General features: G+C 37.7%; 2 long non-coding RNA genes across 5 annotated transcripts in view; one reads left to right on the top strand and one right to left on the bottom strand.

The window, feature by feature from the left end:
* Positions 1-8406, bottom strand: part of LOC121065810 — a 35495-nt gene extending 27089 nt beyond the window's left edge. For all 3 annotated transcript variants that reach the window (XR_005817330.1, XR_005817329.1, XR_005817328.1), the window contains exons 1-2: positions 8032-8406; positions 1839-2032 (exon numbers count right to left, since the gene is read on the bottom strand). This is a non-coding gene — a long non-coding RNA (uncharacterized LOC121065810). The remainder of the gene's footprint in view (positions 1-1838; positions 2033-8031) is intronic.
* On the top strand, positions 4001-12618 carry LOC121065811. 2 transcript variants are annotated; one of them, XR_005817332.1, is made up of 3 exons: positions 4001-4245; positions 7101-7182; positions 12076-12618. It is a non-coding gene; the product is annotated as an uncharacterized LOC121065811 (long non-coding RNA). The 2 variants fall into 2 exon arrangements; XR_005817331.1 differs by lacking the exon at positions 4001-4245 and adding an exon at positions 6685-7027.
* Positions 12619-15727: the final 3109 nt, after the last annotated feature.

Below are 15727 nucleotides of genomic sequence, written 5' to 3'. Positions count from 1 at the left end.
AGTTAATACTGTAGAAAAGACCTAAACATAGTGGTTTGGGTTCTCAATTGTGTTTTTTTATTATTATTATTTCTTTATTTTTTATTTTATTTTTTTAATAGCAATAATGCTTGCAATGCCTGTTTTCAGAATAATATACTATCCCCACAATCCTGAATGCAGGTCACTGTCTTTGTGCTTTGCATCTGAGAACCACACATATAGTCTTCTCACTTTTTCTGATCCTCTCCCCGGTGACATTGAAAACAAACAACTTCCTCAGAGCACAGAGCTCGAGCCACAGTAAAAGCCTACAGCCCCATGCCTACAGCCCCATGTACGATTACTGCTTTCCTCACGGAAAATAAAGTTGCTTGTGAGCTGCACTGATTATAGACTAAAATCAAGTAATTATATTGTGAAATAACTATCTTTTATATGTAGAATGGAAAAATGAGACATGCAATGGGTGGTTGAAGGGAAAGTAAAATGTTTTACAAGACGAGTGATAATGAGAAAGGAATCCTGCCATCCCACTCTTTGCAGCATCAGCCCTTAGCAATTACAGGACTTGTTCAATAGAATTTCATCAGGAAGGAATGTGTCTGTCTATTATAAACACAGTAGCCATAGCAATGTGGATCTACTTTGAGTTATTCTACAAATTGAAAGAAAGAAAGAAAGAAAGAAAGAAAGAAAGAAAGAAAGAAAGAAAGAAAGAAGAGGATTGTGACCCTAAATCTGTTCTCGGTAATACACATTCAACCCTCTTGACATTATGTAACTGAGAAAAGATTTTAGTCCAATTAATGTATTTTTTTTTTCTTTCAAATGTCCTCAGTGTCTACAATAGCACTAGTGCTCTCTCCAAGTTCGTCATTTTCTGTCAACTAATGATGAACCAGGCAAAGGGCTCTCAGCTACTTCTCAAGCACTCAACAGGTCATTAAATGCCAGGAAATGCCTGTTCTACCAGTCATTAATACTGAAATAGCAGTTTCTGTTAATAATAGATGAATATTCTCCTTCCAAAAGAAGATTGGTCTTTTTGCCACTAATGTACCAGATTGTACTAGACTTTTCCTTAATCTCATGCAATAGCTTATAGTCACAGAACAATAGAATAATTTATGTCAGTACAGACCTCTGAAGGTCACCTGGTCCAACCCATAATCAAAATGGTGATAGTTTAAAAGTTATCTTGGTTTTCTCAAGCTCATATCCTGTTGTCTTTTTAATATCTTCGAAGAAGGACATCCCAAAACATCTGTGATCAACCTGTTTCCATTGCTTAATCACTCTCACTATGACTTTCTTTTCCCTGTTTCTGGTCACAATTTCCCTTCCTTCAATGTGTGACCATTGCCCCTTGTCCTTTTTCTATACACCTCTGAGAACAGTAAGGCTCTGTCTTGTGTATAACCACACATCAGGACAGTTAAAGATAGCAATTAGAGCTTTTCCTTCTTTAGGCTGCACAAACCACACTTCCTCAGACCCTCTGCACAAGCACTCCATCCCCCTGACCACTGTGGTGTCCCTCTGCTGAACCCATTCCAACACATCACCCTGCTCCCAGTGTGGCCTTCTAAGAGTTGTATAGAGGACAAAAAACTCTTCCCTTGACCTGCTGGCTACTCTTTTGCTAAAACAGTCCAAAGTGCTGTTAGCCCTCATGGCGGCAGGGGCACAGTGTTAATTCTTGTCCAGCCAGATATTTACCAGGACACCCAGGCCCTTTTTGCAGAACCACAACCCAAACAGTCAGCTCCCAGTCTGGACTATTGCACAGGGTTGTTTCATCCCAGGTTAAGGCATTCACACTGATCTTTGTTGGACTTTGTGAATTTTGTATTTACCTGTTTCTCCAGCTGGTTGAGATCTCTTTTCTGTACTATTAACTCTTCTCCCTCTTTCGGTGCCACTTGAAAACTTGCATTTTGTCCCATCATTGAAGTCCCCAGTAAAGATTTTGAAGAGTATTACATGCTGAAGGAAAGATACCATAGTTTTCCTGTCCAGTCTTCTCCTCCCCCAATTGCCCACTCATAATCTGTCCAGGAGAACAAAAAAAAAAAGAAAAATAGCAGCAAAACCCACAAGAACCCCCTGGTTCACATGTGTGTATCACTAGGTAGACTGTGCTATCACAACAACATGCATAAATGAGGAAGTTTAATTTATCTAGCTCAGCTGAAAGAGGCCATCCTCAACTCAACTCTAAATAGGGTGGAATTTACCTTTGGACAAGTTGATTGCTTCTTTTTTTTTTTTTCTTTTTACTATGTTTTTGCACATTGTTCATAACAGTGGAACATGTTTTCTGTTTTGGAACATGTCGGTGAAACTATAAAGCCAGGAATAACAATAGGAGAAGGAAAGCAGCTCAGCCAAAAAGCAAGTTATCCTTAAAAGGAGGTTAGATTCATAAATACAGACCATGTGTTAAGTGGTGAAACAAATTTAATGCTTACTGAATAGTGTCACAGATATAAAAATAGAACATGTTGCCTCACGCTTAATGGACTATAACAGATTTAGAAGAAAGTTACTAGACACTTGAGTTAGTTGAAAAGAGCTGTGTGACATAGAACACATTCACATTGCCCTGTGTTAGTAAACAATAAGCAAAAATAGTCTGTTTTTAATAAAAAGCAGCAAAGTCAAATGTGTTTTTAATATCAGGATCATGATGAACTCAGTATATTCGATCTTCTCCTCCAAGACTGAATAACATCCTACGTGGCAGACAGGAGAATTGGTACTTTCCTAGAAAGAACAATCCCACCCCATGCATGCATTACTGACCTCAGCTCTGGAGCTTCTCTGCAAGCTGTAAGAGCACTGTCAGCATCTTACTCCACTTTGCTTAGCTAGAGTGGGTTATTTGATGACGCTTGTTATGTAGTCTCTTGGTCTTAGCCAAGATGTGTATCCTTTGCTGACTGATGTCAGTGTTGTTGTTTTGCATCAAATTCTTTTCTCTTTAACTGATATAAACTCTGACTAAAAGTCAGCTGTTTTTCAGGTTAAAATGGGAAGAAACTCACACCCACTGACTTAATTTGAGAGGTATGTACAGGATAGGGAGAAGTAAAATTTATATCTGCCACTCAGCTTTTCCTACCACACTCAAGAATTTCTTTACAGAATGAGTCCAAACTGTATCTAATCCACTTCCTTTTCCAAAAAGATATCTAGGGAAAATCCCTACCAAAAAAAAAAAAACGCTGCCTTTACAAACCCTCGTGTAGGGTAGTGTAGGAAAGATGATTATATTACAATGGTGGGAAGCATAACAATCCACTGATAGCCCTCAGAGGCTATTGTAATGTGCATAAATATTGAGGTTACCTAAAATTTGGCCAGGATTTCTTCTGTTCAGAATCTCTGTAATGAATACTGGGTGGCTTTAATCTGGAAACCTTGTTTTGTGGGGAAAATGCAAAATGCCATTCTGTAACAGAATAAATATTTACAGCTTGTGCCCTATACTAAAAGTTAGAGGGAGAAATCTGCAGTGAACTGTTAAAAATAAAAATAAAACTTAAAAAAAAAAAGCCTTCTGTTTAAGTAAACCTTCTGTTTTTAAGTATAGAAGTACAAATTTAGAAGAATATCCAGCAATCGATTCTGGGTATTTATTCTGTGTTAGGGACTCCATAGCTTTTCCTAAGTGTTCACAAAATAGTTCTTCAAGCAAGCTGTTATTTAGCATGTGCTTCAGTGTGTTGCTTGGTGTGAGTGATCATTTACTGTTTCTTAATGAAAAGCAGGATACAACATAAAATGTGAATAGTGTCAAGAATGAGACATATTAAAGCCTCATGCTCTGGTTTAGACTTCTCTGATACTAGTATCACACTGTGACAACTAGCACCGGTGCAAATAGGAGGAAAATTAATCTTGCCTTTTGTCCTAGGATTTTAAAGGATGGTGAAGGAACATGTGCTTGAGAAGCTATGACAACTTGCAGTGTCTTTGGTCAAAGGAAACAGGACTTGGTAAAACCAATGGTGTCCCATATTTGCTGTTTTAATTCTATTCATTGTCAGTGAAATCTACTTCATTTCCCTTTTGAAATGGGATTGTAAATCCTGAACGCGTCTTTCCAAGGCTCAAAGCAGCTCTGAATCTTCAGCTGAGCTATTTTCTTCAAGAAACACTAATACAACTTGTAACCATTCATCCTGGTTCTGTGCCAGCTTACTTGGCAAATGCATGGATTTAGGTGGTTCCTTTCATCCAATTTGAAGTTTTGCCAAGGTTGGTTATTTTTATTATTAACCTTCTGTCATGCCTGCTGTACAACAGTCCAGAAACCTCTTGAGTCTTTAGCAAAAGCAGTGTGGGAGACTCTCTGGCAAAGGAATAATAAGGACTCAAAACCAATGGAATTTGAATGATTATGAAGAATAATAAAACACTAAGTGACCAGATTGCTTTTAAAATTTCCTGAAGACCCTGCTGCATCCAGCAGTGAGAATTTAGTGCTTGCTGACAAAGAAAGTATTTTGTTATTGTCAGGATGTTTCTGTGGCCATGCAGAGATGAACTTGGTTTTCACAGTAAGATGGTAGATACTATTCCCTACCCTAGTTCCAAATATCTTTTTGGCTTATGTCTAGTTACTTCTCATGTAAATCTCCCCTGCTGAAAGGCACATGAATAGGTCCCACTTTTGGTCTAAAATCCCACGATTTGTTCATGACAAATTATTTAGTTTGGAGTTACATGAGGAGTATTTTTTAACAAAGAAATTGACAAAATATTTTGGATAAACTATGATTCCTTTGAGGAAAATGAGGCCAACCAATCTTTTGTAACAAAGTTTTATGAGGATGCATGTTAGGAACTTCCTAGCCAAGCGCAGTTCTTTATGGGTAGCCAACATCCAGTTCAGAATTTGATTTATAACCTCAAGCATTCTTCATGCAAAAAAAAAATCAGATGGGCCTGCCCTAGAATTGCTTATCCTATATCCTACCTTTTGCAAACAGGCAATTCTGCTTGGCTTTAAAATCTTGAAGTCAATAGAAATATGTACTTGAGAAGCTTGGGTTGCATACAACACAGTAATCTGACCAGGACTTTCCCTCTTAATGGTCAGGATTTATGCTTTATTAGAAAAAATCAGTATAGGATGATTCAGCTTCCCAAAGCTGAAGAGCTACCTTTACCTTCAGGAATTCGAAGTCCAAATCTTGCTAATTCATGGAAATAGTTTGGGGAGTTGTATAAAAAGGGAGCATTTAAGGAGGTATTAGTCAACGCCAAGTTAAGCATCTTATTTTTTAAATTCTCTCTCCTTTTAATTTTACATCAAGCAAAGTGATGGATTAGACCTGGTGGATTAGACCTTTTCTATCTTAGGTTACATTTAAACAAGAACAATAAAATTTATAGGAAACAGCTTAATAACAACAATGTTAACCAAAAGAGGCTCTCAAAATTGACAAATGTAAGGAGTTAAAGGGAATTAATATAGGCACCCACTGCTCTCAGTCCTTTGTGTTTTTTTCTTAATATTTCTCTACCACCCCTCACCCCAAAAACAAACAAACAAACAAACAAACAGTCCTTATGGGCGAAAGTTTCCTCACATACATATTTCTCACTCTCATATTCACTGTAAGATTCGGTCAACCCTTGTCACACCACTAGGAGAATGCATTAACTGACACGACAGCAGATTATGGCCATTAATAAAATTCACTGCACAACCAACCTTCCAATAAGAATGTGCCCTGTGGTGACAGGGAAACTGTCAGTAGTAAGTAAAAAGGAACAGCAAATCTGCAAAATAAAACTAATATTCATCTAACCTATGTAGCCAGCAGTAATGACCTAACCAAAATGATTTAACTGAATAATACAATGTTTAATTTTTCTCAGTGAGAAAAGGAAAGCACAAAGGCAGACATGCTAAGGATTTAATTTTAGAATGCTTGCTCAAGGGAACATGATTGTTTATTATTGCTATTTATTCTTTACTCCTAGTATTACCTATGGGACTAGTAATTTACCCTTTAACACTTTCACCAAATCAAGCATCAAGCTATTTCATTTGGAGAAGGAAAAAAGGTGGTGGTGGAGGAGGAGGCAGCAAACAAAGGTAGGGTAGAAATATAGAGCTCCGTATTTTTCTGTTTGTTTATGAAGACCATGGTCCTTTCATTCTATGTACACAGCCAGAACAGATATTTCACTTTCTATCAGACAAATTGAAATGGAAAGATGGAACCTATGTGACAACATTAGTTTCTGTCAAGGAGCATTTAATGTACATCAGGCTACAAAAAGTTTTAAGGGGAGATTTGAAAGAAATAAGGAGGTTTTAAAAGAAACACAAAGGTTTATTGGCCATGCAGCACTTATTGCATTAGCACTGGAAAGCCTGGACTGCTGAAGCTTGAGAAACCCAAATAAAATCAATGGGACCATTTGTATGAATTAAGCTTACATTATGTGGCACAGATACTGTACACAGCTGTATGTTCTTCATGGAGTTATTTAAGTAATCTGCTTCTGTGGTATAAAGTGACACAAATTCTGCCTAACGTTTGTGGAATAAGAGAGACCTGATCAACAGTAAAAGGGAGAAAATCTCAGTGACCATGATCATATAATATTAGAGTGCACAATGGTAGAAAAGGAGGAAACGGAAAAAAAAATGGGAACAAAACATTGTGTTAGATTCTGATTTTCAGCCATAAAAGTCAACAGTGTTTTGCCATTGACCTTCACAAGCATTAAATCAGGCTGAAAGATGATTCTGTGATTCTATGACTGAAGGATGAGGAAGGATGGGGGAGGGGAAAGTGGGCCTCTTTCTCAGAATAATGTAATTCTGTGCATGTTTATTTTGGCCTTTATAGTACCTGAGTCAGTAATAGTGAAAGGCCGTAGGTGAAACAGTGATACTCTACCAAATCTCTGTCTTCACTGATCTCCAGCTATATGCAGAAAGCTTCTTTGTGCAGAAGGTGCTAACCTGCTACTGCTGCCCAAAATGGGGAAGAGACTGAGCAAGGTCTTCTCAGAAACTGTAAATATCACTCTTCGATGTGTATAAAGAATGCCTTTCTTTACCTTATTTTGCTCTTCATGATCAATTTTAGAAGTGGGTAATACCGAAATTTTTGGAAAGCAGAAGACTCCAGAGAGACAGATGTAACAGTAAGAAAAACTGCAGATAAGCCTGTGAGTCACATTTTCTGTTGATCTAAATCGCTGTCTTCCCAGTTGTCTTCATCAGAGACACCATGATTTATACAGGTTGAGGATTTTGTCTTGTGTTTCCAGGAATTAAAACACAGTGGATGATTCAAAATTTCACAATAGTTCTTATGTTGTAGTTCTATTTTATTTTCTTGGGAGGAGGAGTATGGCTTTATGTATGTATTGATATATGGTTATCATTAATCGTCTTTTGGTACATGATGCATCTCTTATTAATAGATGAACTTCCCAGCTGTAAATGTCAAGATAAATTGATTGGCCAGCTGGTACTTTGGAGATACAGTATTTCTCTAAAGTATGCAAAGCTTGAAGTGGGGGAGGGGGAAAGGAAAATATTTTTGTTTTAACCAAGATTCATTGTTGCCCAGTACAAAAAGGACTGATAACAGAATTAATCTGATTAATTAATCTAGGTTAAGGAAAAAAAAAAAAAAAAACATTTTCCTTTAATTGTAGATTCTGACTTACAAAACATTTCCTCTCCTCCTCCCCCCAACACACAGAGAGTAGATGTACCTTTGGTTTACTTTCCCATATTTTATAAAAAAATGCATTAGCTGAAACAGTAACAGGCAGGCTGCCATCTGCTGGCTGCTGCTCTGCGAAATAATCTCATTAGCTGAGGCAATTGCATTAACCTGAGAGAAGTGTGCTGTATGTTGACATTGATTCAGACATTTCAGAGGTTACTATTGCAAATCAAAGTACATTTGGAAAAACAGAACAATAAATCAAAATGATCAAAATCTAATCTGGATACAGTCTTTAGGATATGCCTCTATTCACACTGCAATTCAAAGGCAGACTTACGGTAGTCTCAGCAATCCTGATCAAAGAACTTTGGTTTGCCTGCTGGAAAACAGAGGACTGAACCTGACACCATGTGCCCCTAGCAGGAGTCCTCAAAACTGTTTCTTCTTCTTTAGAAGCTCAAAGGAGAAGTGATGGGGGAAGGAGAGAGGCTGGATTTCTGAAATTCTTTCTTTGTGAATCAGCAGATAGTGCTTCTGGAGATGGGAATGTTTCCTCTTGGACTGACTCCATCTCCTTTTTTGGTCCGCAAACCCTTGAGGTTAATGGTTGGGGTTGGGGAACTTGGAGCACATGGCAGTGCTTTGAATATGAAAAGAGGAATTTACGCAATATGAGTGCATTAGTCATTTGCAGTTCACTAATTATCTGTTTTATGTTAATGCTAATGCTCCATGTAAGTAAAGTAAATTAACACCATAACATAAGAGAAGCAATTAATGGAATATATAACATTTGTAGCTATAATAAAGCTGATTTCATTCCATACACACAGAAAGTGCCTATTTAGGTCTCTAAAATAAATGAGGAGCTTGCTGAGACCTTGCTGCTCTAAGTAACACCAAGGACAGACTCACATGACATAATATTGTTGCCATGGTAACAGGGATGTGCACCAGTGGAATCATGCTCGTATATCATTAATTTAGTGCTCTGCTAAACACAAAATAATACCTCTCCTAATTATATTGTGCCTTAGATTCTTAAGAATGTAATGTCACTATAACCTAGAGCCAACAGTGTGAAATGTGAGGTGCAATGGCTATCCAAACCCACAAGTCCCAGAACATAGAGCTTGTGGTACAATTTCATGGCGAGGAAATAAATAAATAAATAAATAAATAAGGAAAGAAAGAAAGAAAAAAAAAAAAAAAAAGAAAGAAAAAAAAATTAATACACATCCATAAGTCTCCCACATCCACCAGTCTCCCCTAATTGTCCTAAATATGCCACTGAGGAAGCTAATTGGACATGTGCCATTTGGCAACACCTTTACAGTCTTCCTGAGGCTCTGTGATATCAGCCACTTCCCAAAGCTCGGAGGCTCAGCTTGATTTAGAACCGCATCTGGTGCTTTTGGGAAGCACACTTGATATCAGCAATCACACTGCACACACGCAACTTCCCGAATATCACATCCATACCCAGAGTACTCATATCAGCAGCCAAAAAATGGGGGGAAAAGCTGAGTAAAAGCTATAAGTAAATTTACTGATGAGAAAACACTGCTGTTGATGAATCTACAGGATGATTTGAAGTGTTAGTAATATTATTAAGTCACCCTAGGAGAAATTGCCCTGGAGACTAATATAAAGAAAGGCTATTTTTTATGACATTGAGTGTTTCATTCAGGTGATGCATAGATTCCAGAGGATCTGCTAGATCCACAGGCTGCTCCCAATCCTGACTTCTGTCACTCAGTCTCATTCAGTCAGGTACTTCAGTGCGTGCAGTGGAAACACACCACATGGTCTTGCTGGAAGCAAAAGCACAACTTATCTCTATTAACGCTCCCCTGTGAAAACACCTTCTGGATTTGGAGTCATGTTGTTTCTATACCTTGATAGTCAAGCACATCACACTGCTTTTTTCTATGCAGGTTTGCATGATCTGCTTGTTTATTTTAAATCTTGGCCTCTTACTTGCAGAAGGCCAGCAGAATTGGGCAGAATGACAGGCTAAGTTTATAACTAGTTTATTTGGATGGAAGGGAAATATCTGAGAACCTGAAACTTCCCAATATTTTTTCCTAACTCTGGGGTATGGATGACCCATTTTGCAGGACAGCAGTCAGATGTATCTCTCCTTGTAGGCACCTTCTGATATTCTGATATAACATAGATGCATTTATGTTTTGTTTGATTTTCTTCTACTAGGAAGGGTGGGTTTGGAGGACTTTTCCCTGCCCTTAATTTCAACTTGCCCCCCTTAATTTAAATAAGTTTATTCTTTTTTAAAAGATAGTGAAATCTTGTTTTATTACAGTATTCTTTTCTAATCTGAATTCAGTGCCAAGCCTGAGTTCACTGCATGGATCTCCTGAGGTGTAGACATAATTACCAGTGCATTTCTTACATATATTCAAGTTCTATTTTTAGCACATTTAGCACTTTAGCATTTTAGCACATTTAAAACTCCCAGGGTTTTGTTGTTGTTGCTGATTTTTTTTTTTCCTGAAAAGACAAAGTAATTTGTATACAGTTTTTCTACTTATCATTCCGGTGGCATTTTTTCTTCAAACGATGACTACGGTCCCACCAAGACTCGGTGCGTGTGCCCGTTTCCCAGGGCGCGCCGCCGATTGCGAGGAACACACTGACACCCAGCGGCGCGCCCGGGAACGCGCCTCGGCCCCCGCGCACGCCGCCGGGTCCGCAGCCCCTATTAGCGCTGCTGCCCGGGTGTTTCATCCCTTGCTGCTGTGCCTTTTTCCTATATGGAAAAAAATAATAATAATAAATAAATAAATAAATAAATAAATAAATAAATCGCAGACAAGCTGAAGAAAGCCAGTAGGCAAAGTCTGGGACGGTCTGTTGCTGTTATCATCTCTAGGCAACTGAAAGCATCACTTCTACAGTTGTCTGTTTAGAAATATGTTCTCTGAGACGCAGACTTGTGTCATTCGCAGCGCTATAAATAAGAACTATATGCATGAATGGATACGAGACTATCTCTAGACCTCTAAACGAAAATCCTCTGCTGGCAAATGTTATATAAAATTTAATGCAGCGTACTCTTGCTTTAGATGCTTCCTTCCATTGTATATAGGTTAGAAACAGCATGTGACAGAGCAAAGTAACATGTTCTGCTCTTATCCTCTTCTAAATTTGATTATACTAGCTTTTATATTATTGAGGCTTAGCAGGCACCTGATTTATAATCTGATATTAAAAGGGAAATTACTCCTGCCCTTAGTCTTAAGTAGCACTTACTTTTAGCCTCTGCTTCTTCCAGACAGGAGCCTTCTGACAGATCTGGGATTTCAAGATGGATTTGCCTAAAATAACCTCTGATTTAATAAATCAGCAACAGGAATAATCAGCAGCAGGAATAGGACACATACTGTACTTTGGACCAGACCTTCCAATATTTGTCTAGTTCCACTGCAGTCAATAGAGATATGTGGTGCTTGTGTCTAAGCATCTGGTTGTGTATTTCTTAAGTTGGATCCTGGCTAATTTTGGCAAGAGTTGCAATGTTCAGTGTCAGTAATGTCCCCTAAACACCCTAAAATCCCTTTAAAATGCTCAGCCAGGCTGTAAGATTGTTTGTGCTAAACCTCTCATAAAATATTCTCTGGAGCCACTTTTGTCTTCTTTAAAGCCCTTGTACACTTTCAGGATGGCACAGAGAAGTGTTGTTATAGCAGATCATCTGCCCTTTATCTGTCTATGCTGGACATATCCTGAACAGCAGAGTGCTGGGTGCTCTGTGTCTTCTGGAGTCTGCTGGGTGCAATTCCTGTGCAGCAGGAAAGAAATTCAATCACTGAGAAATATATTGCAAATAGAAGAAAGCAGAATTTTATAATCAGTTTTTCATATGTTAGAAGTGCTTCATAAGGTAGAGTTTAATAATTACTGTTTATTGCAATTGTTTAGGCAAATGTGACAGTACTAGGTACTTAGCAACAGATCAGCCACAGCATGGAGAGGCTGAACATATATTTTTCCTGGAAGTGGGAGGTTAGACAAAATTACAGAAGACAAAGGGCCAACTGCCATAAATTTGCAAATCTTCAAATTGTGCCATCATGCATAAGCTTTGCCGTGGTGTGTGCCACATTCTTCTCATTCTTTCAGTACCCAGCAAGACCCTTCAACAGTGACTTTTATCCTGGAGTCTAAAGTAATTTCTGGATCTTATGTACCAAAGCACTAAATTCAAAAGACATGATGACATGAACAGTGGTTTTCATTGTTCCTTGTAACATCACGATCATGCAGGGGTTGTACTAGGTTAAGTCAGTCTATGTATCCCTGAGCATTTGCTTGATGGGCAAAAACTGAGTTATCCTTTACCATTTCCATTTCTATTCAGAGAACCCTCAGAATGCAGTGTGAATGCCTGGAAGAAAGACTCACCAAGCAAGCTTTGTAACAGACACTGGAGGACATCATCATCAAATTGCAAATACTGCTGTCAATAGAAAGAAAGGAAGCTCTATTTTTCAAATCACATACCCTCTACAAATTACTGCCTCAGCTGTAATTAGGAACATGCCCTTAACTATAAATAAAACACACAATAGGAAAAAAAAGAAAAAAAAGAATTTCACTCTGACTTTTGACAGGGACACTTTGTGAGATCCCAATTAGGATTCTTTGTACTTAAACCAAAAAAATGAATCAGATCCATGCTGTTGAATACTGACTCACTGTAACAAATTAGCCACTGGGACATGAAGGTTTCCTATTGTAACCTGCTGGATATCACCATCATATTTTGCATTGCTCCATATGAAAATTATCTGCCTCTTTTCACACCCTAGCACAGATTTTTTTTTTTTCCTTTCACTCTCCCTTAGCCCTTCTACATACACAGAACACCTGTTAATTGTCATTAAAATTGAATATCACTAACTCAGGACAGATCATGTCTGTCTGCTCTGTTTTGAAACATGACAGTGCTGCATGAATGACTCTCAAAGACTGCTGTTCACAAATATTCTTTTTAAGCCTGTTCCAGCATCCTGTAATATCAGTGGAAGTCCTTCCTTTGATTTCAGTGGGAGTTGGATGATATCTTTAATTCAAAAATTACGAAAGCAGCTGGAATTTGAGACAAACCCTCAGATTGAAATCTACAGATGTGTGGGATAACTTAAAACTACAGCATCTGAGGAAGGGTAACACAGGATTTTATTGTGTAGCATTTCCCCTAGGAACTTATAGTGAATTATTGAAATAAGACGTGGTTTTGAACAGCTTTACATTCAACATTTCATATTCTGAACGTTTCCAGGTCTCAAATAAAATAATATGACATTAAGCACACATGATGTCTTTTACTGGAGGGTCCTACAATGTTTTAGAAACAATAATTAAGCTTGCAAGGTATTTAAGTGCTGCTACAGATGGTCACTGAGGCACAAAGAAAGACATTTCCAAGGTCACTCAGCAAATCAGCGACAGCAACAGAGCCAAACCCCAGGAGCCTCCCTTGCCCCACTGTTCAAAATACTGCAACCAAATGCAGGACCAGCATGTGCCTCTGCTCCGTGATCTCACTATTCCATGCATTTTTATTCCTTTTCCTGAAGGTTTTTTGTGAGTATTGGGTGTTTGGTTATACACAGTGGACAGGCTATTATGCTGATGTAAATTGGCTGGGTTTGATTGACTTCTGTGCACTGTATCGTGTGCAAGAGCAGCATTTGCATTTAGCTTTGATATAGAATGATGTGAAATATGACAGTTTGATGCAGTTGGCTGCAGTCATCCTCAGGCCCTGCAGGTCTAATTTAAAAGACATTGTCGCTGACTTCATTGGAGCTATGACAGTTGAAACCAGCTGAGGACCTGACCCAGAAATTTCATAACACCTTTGAAAACAGAGAAGAAGCTATAAGTTCATGTAACAGGAATGACTGGTAGATCATAAATCATATTTGGGCACTTTTTACATTCAATAAGCTGTTTATTGAACTGAAGTCAAGGATTTGGTATGCAAATACACAGGATTGCTTCTTTATTCAGATGTAAATACATAAACACAAACTAAGAATTAGGAGTAAATGACTCTTTGGTACTACATGTTTCTATTTGCCCAGTGAAGGAACTCTGGAACCATTTTCACAATCCCCTGCTATGAGGCAATTCTCATCACCCATAACAAATGTTTATTTTAAAACTTTAGACTCTTAGAAGGGGAATAAGCAGAGTCTGAGAGCTGACGATCTTTCCACTGACCACAAAATAGGTCAGTAGTGGAGCAGGGTTTAGACTTCAGCATTCCTCAAATCCCCTTCCCGTATTCACCCTTCTAGAGCTGAGTCTCCTAATTTTGGAGTTGACTTTTAGTGACATACCGTCAAAACAAGTCATCGTTTTTTTCAGGGCGAGATAATGGGACTGGAATTTACAACTACCAGAACCTTTGCCATGCTTGATCATCAACATAAAACTCTGTCTGACTCCTATAGCCAGATTTCCTCAAACTTGGAACTTTTCCACTAAGTGTAATTGCACAGCCCAGTAAGTCACCATTTCCTAGGTCAACTCATCTGAGACACTGACTAAACCCTCATTCACCTTCCATTTACAAAGAAGAAAGGGAATGTCTTTCTGAATTTATTATAATCATTACTCAGACATATATGCTTGCCTTTAAACTCAAACCAAAAACATTTAAAAATCGCTTTTAAAAAGAGAAAGACTATCAAAAAATTATGGCCTTTCACATTAATTTAGAAGCTATAAAAATACATATTTTTTCTGACTTATGACCAATATACAATATTTGGCCATGTTCTGAAGGGCAAGAGAGACTGTCTGGACAGTAACCAAAATGTTATCTCATTCTCTGACTACTTTCAAATATTAATTAGGGTAAACCTAAGCTTGTAAAATGGAATAATCATTTTAGCACTTTTATCATAACTTATAACAGGAGTATTGCATGCTAATGAACAAGAAATATCATCACTGCTATAAAGTACCTGAGGACAACTACAGTAACTTGGAACTGACTCATTTCAATGAAGATGCATAAGACAGACGAGAAAGAAAACAGAAGGCATGTGATGGTTATGTAAAAAAAAAAAAAAAAAGTTCCTTTCTTGAAGATTTCCTTCTTGAAGATTTATATTCTATTAAAGTCATCATTATGTTCTTAACACCTCATTCAGAGAAAACAGGGTGATTTATTCCACTCTGAAGCCCCTTGACCTTGTTATGCTAGGAAATTGTTTCATGTTAGAAAACCCATAAACATCTTTTAACTAATTTGCTGCTAAGTGCATCTGGGTTTCTAGTGTAGACATCTGTAAGGTAGTAAACTCCAGTTAAAACTGGGAGTACATGTAGGGTTAACCATGAAGCCATTGTTCACTGGAACAGGACTATATTTATGCTTATTACCATTTTACTTGAAATATATTGCCACATTTGTAGACATGGTATGTTTTCCCAGGAAATGTATGTTTTCTGAAACCAAGTGCCCCTTTTAATTCTCCCTTTTCATTAAGGTTGTTGATTCTAGATGCTGTGGGAAAGGAATTCTTGCAGCAATTTTAGCAAGTGCCAGCTCTCATGTAAACATTTATCCTCCTACAAGGGTTGACACTATTTTTTTACAAACATTTCCATCTCTTTTATTTTCTTTGGTGCTAAGTTATTCAGTCCCATTTGATCTTTCCCATTTTCCCTAATGCTGCAGTCACTTTTTATTATTTTTTTTATTTTTTTAATTTTTTTTGTAGCCACCAGTTCATTTGATTTGTGGGGTCAATGCTGTTAATATTTGGGGTACCATTCCTGGACTTAGAATTCACAAAATATAAGCAGAACTAAGCTTAATTTATTGTCTCTGCAACAGGATTTCACTCATTCTCAAAGGGCACAATCTGCTAAAGTGCCAGAGATACATTAACAAACTCTATCTGAAGGCTTAATCTCTAAGAATTTCAGTTTAAAAAAAAAAAAAAAAAAAAAAAGAGTTAATCTATTTGCATAATTGAAGTACGATCTCT

Source organism: Cygnus olor, chromosome 2, assembly GCF_009769625.2.
Source record: "Cygnus olor isolate bCygOlo1 chromosome 2, bCygOlo1.pri.v2, whole genome shotgun sequence".
Classification (NCBI taxonomy): Eukaryota; Metazoa; Chordata; class Aves; order Anseriformes; family Anatidae; genus Cygnus; species Cygnus olor.
This window is presented reverse-complemented; position numbering and strand designations above follow the sequence as displayed.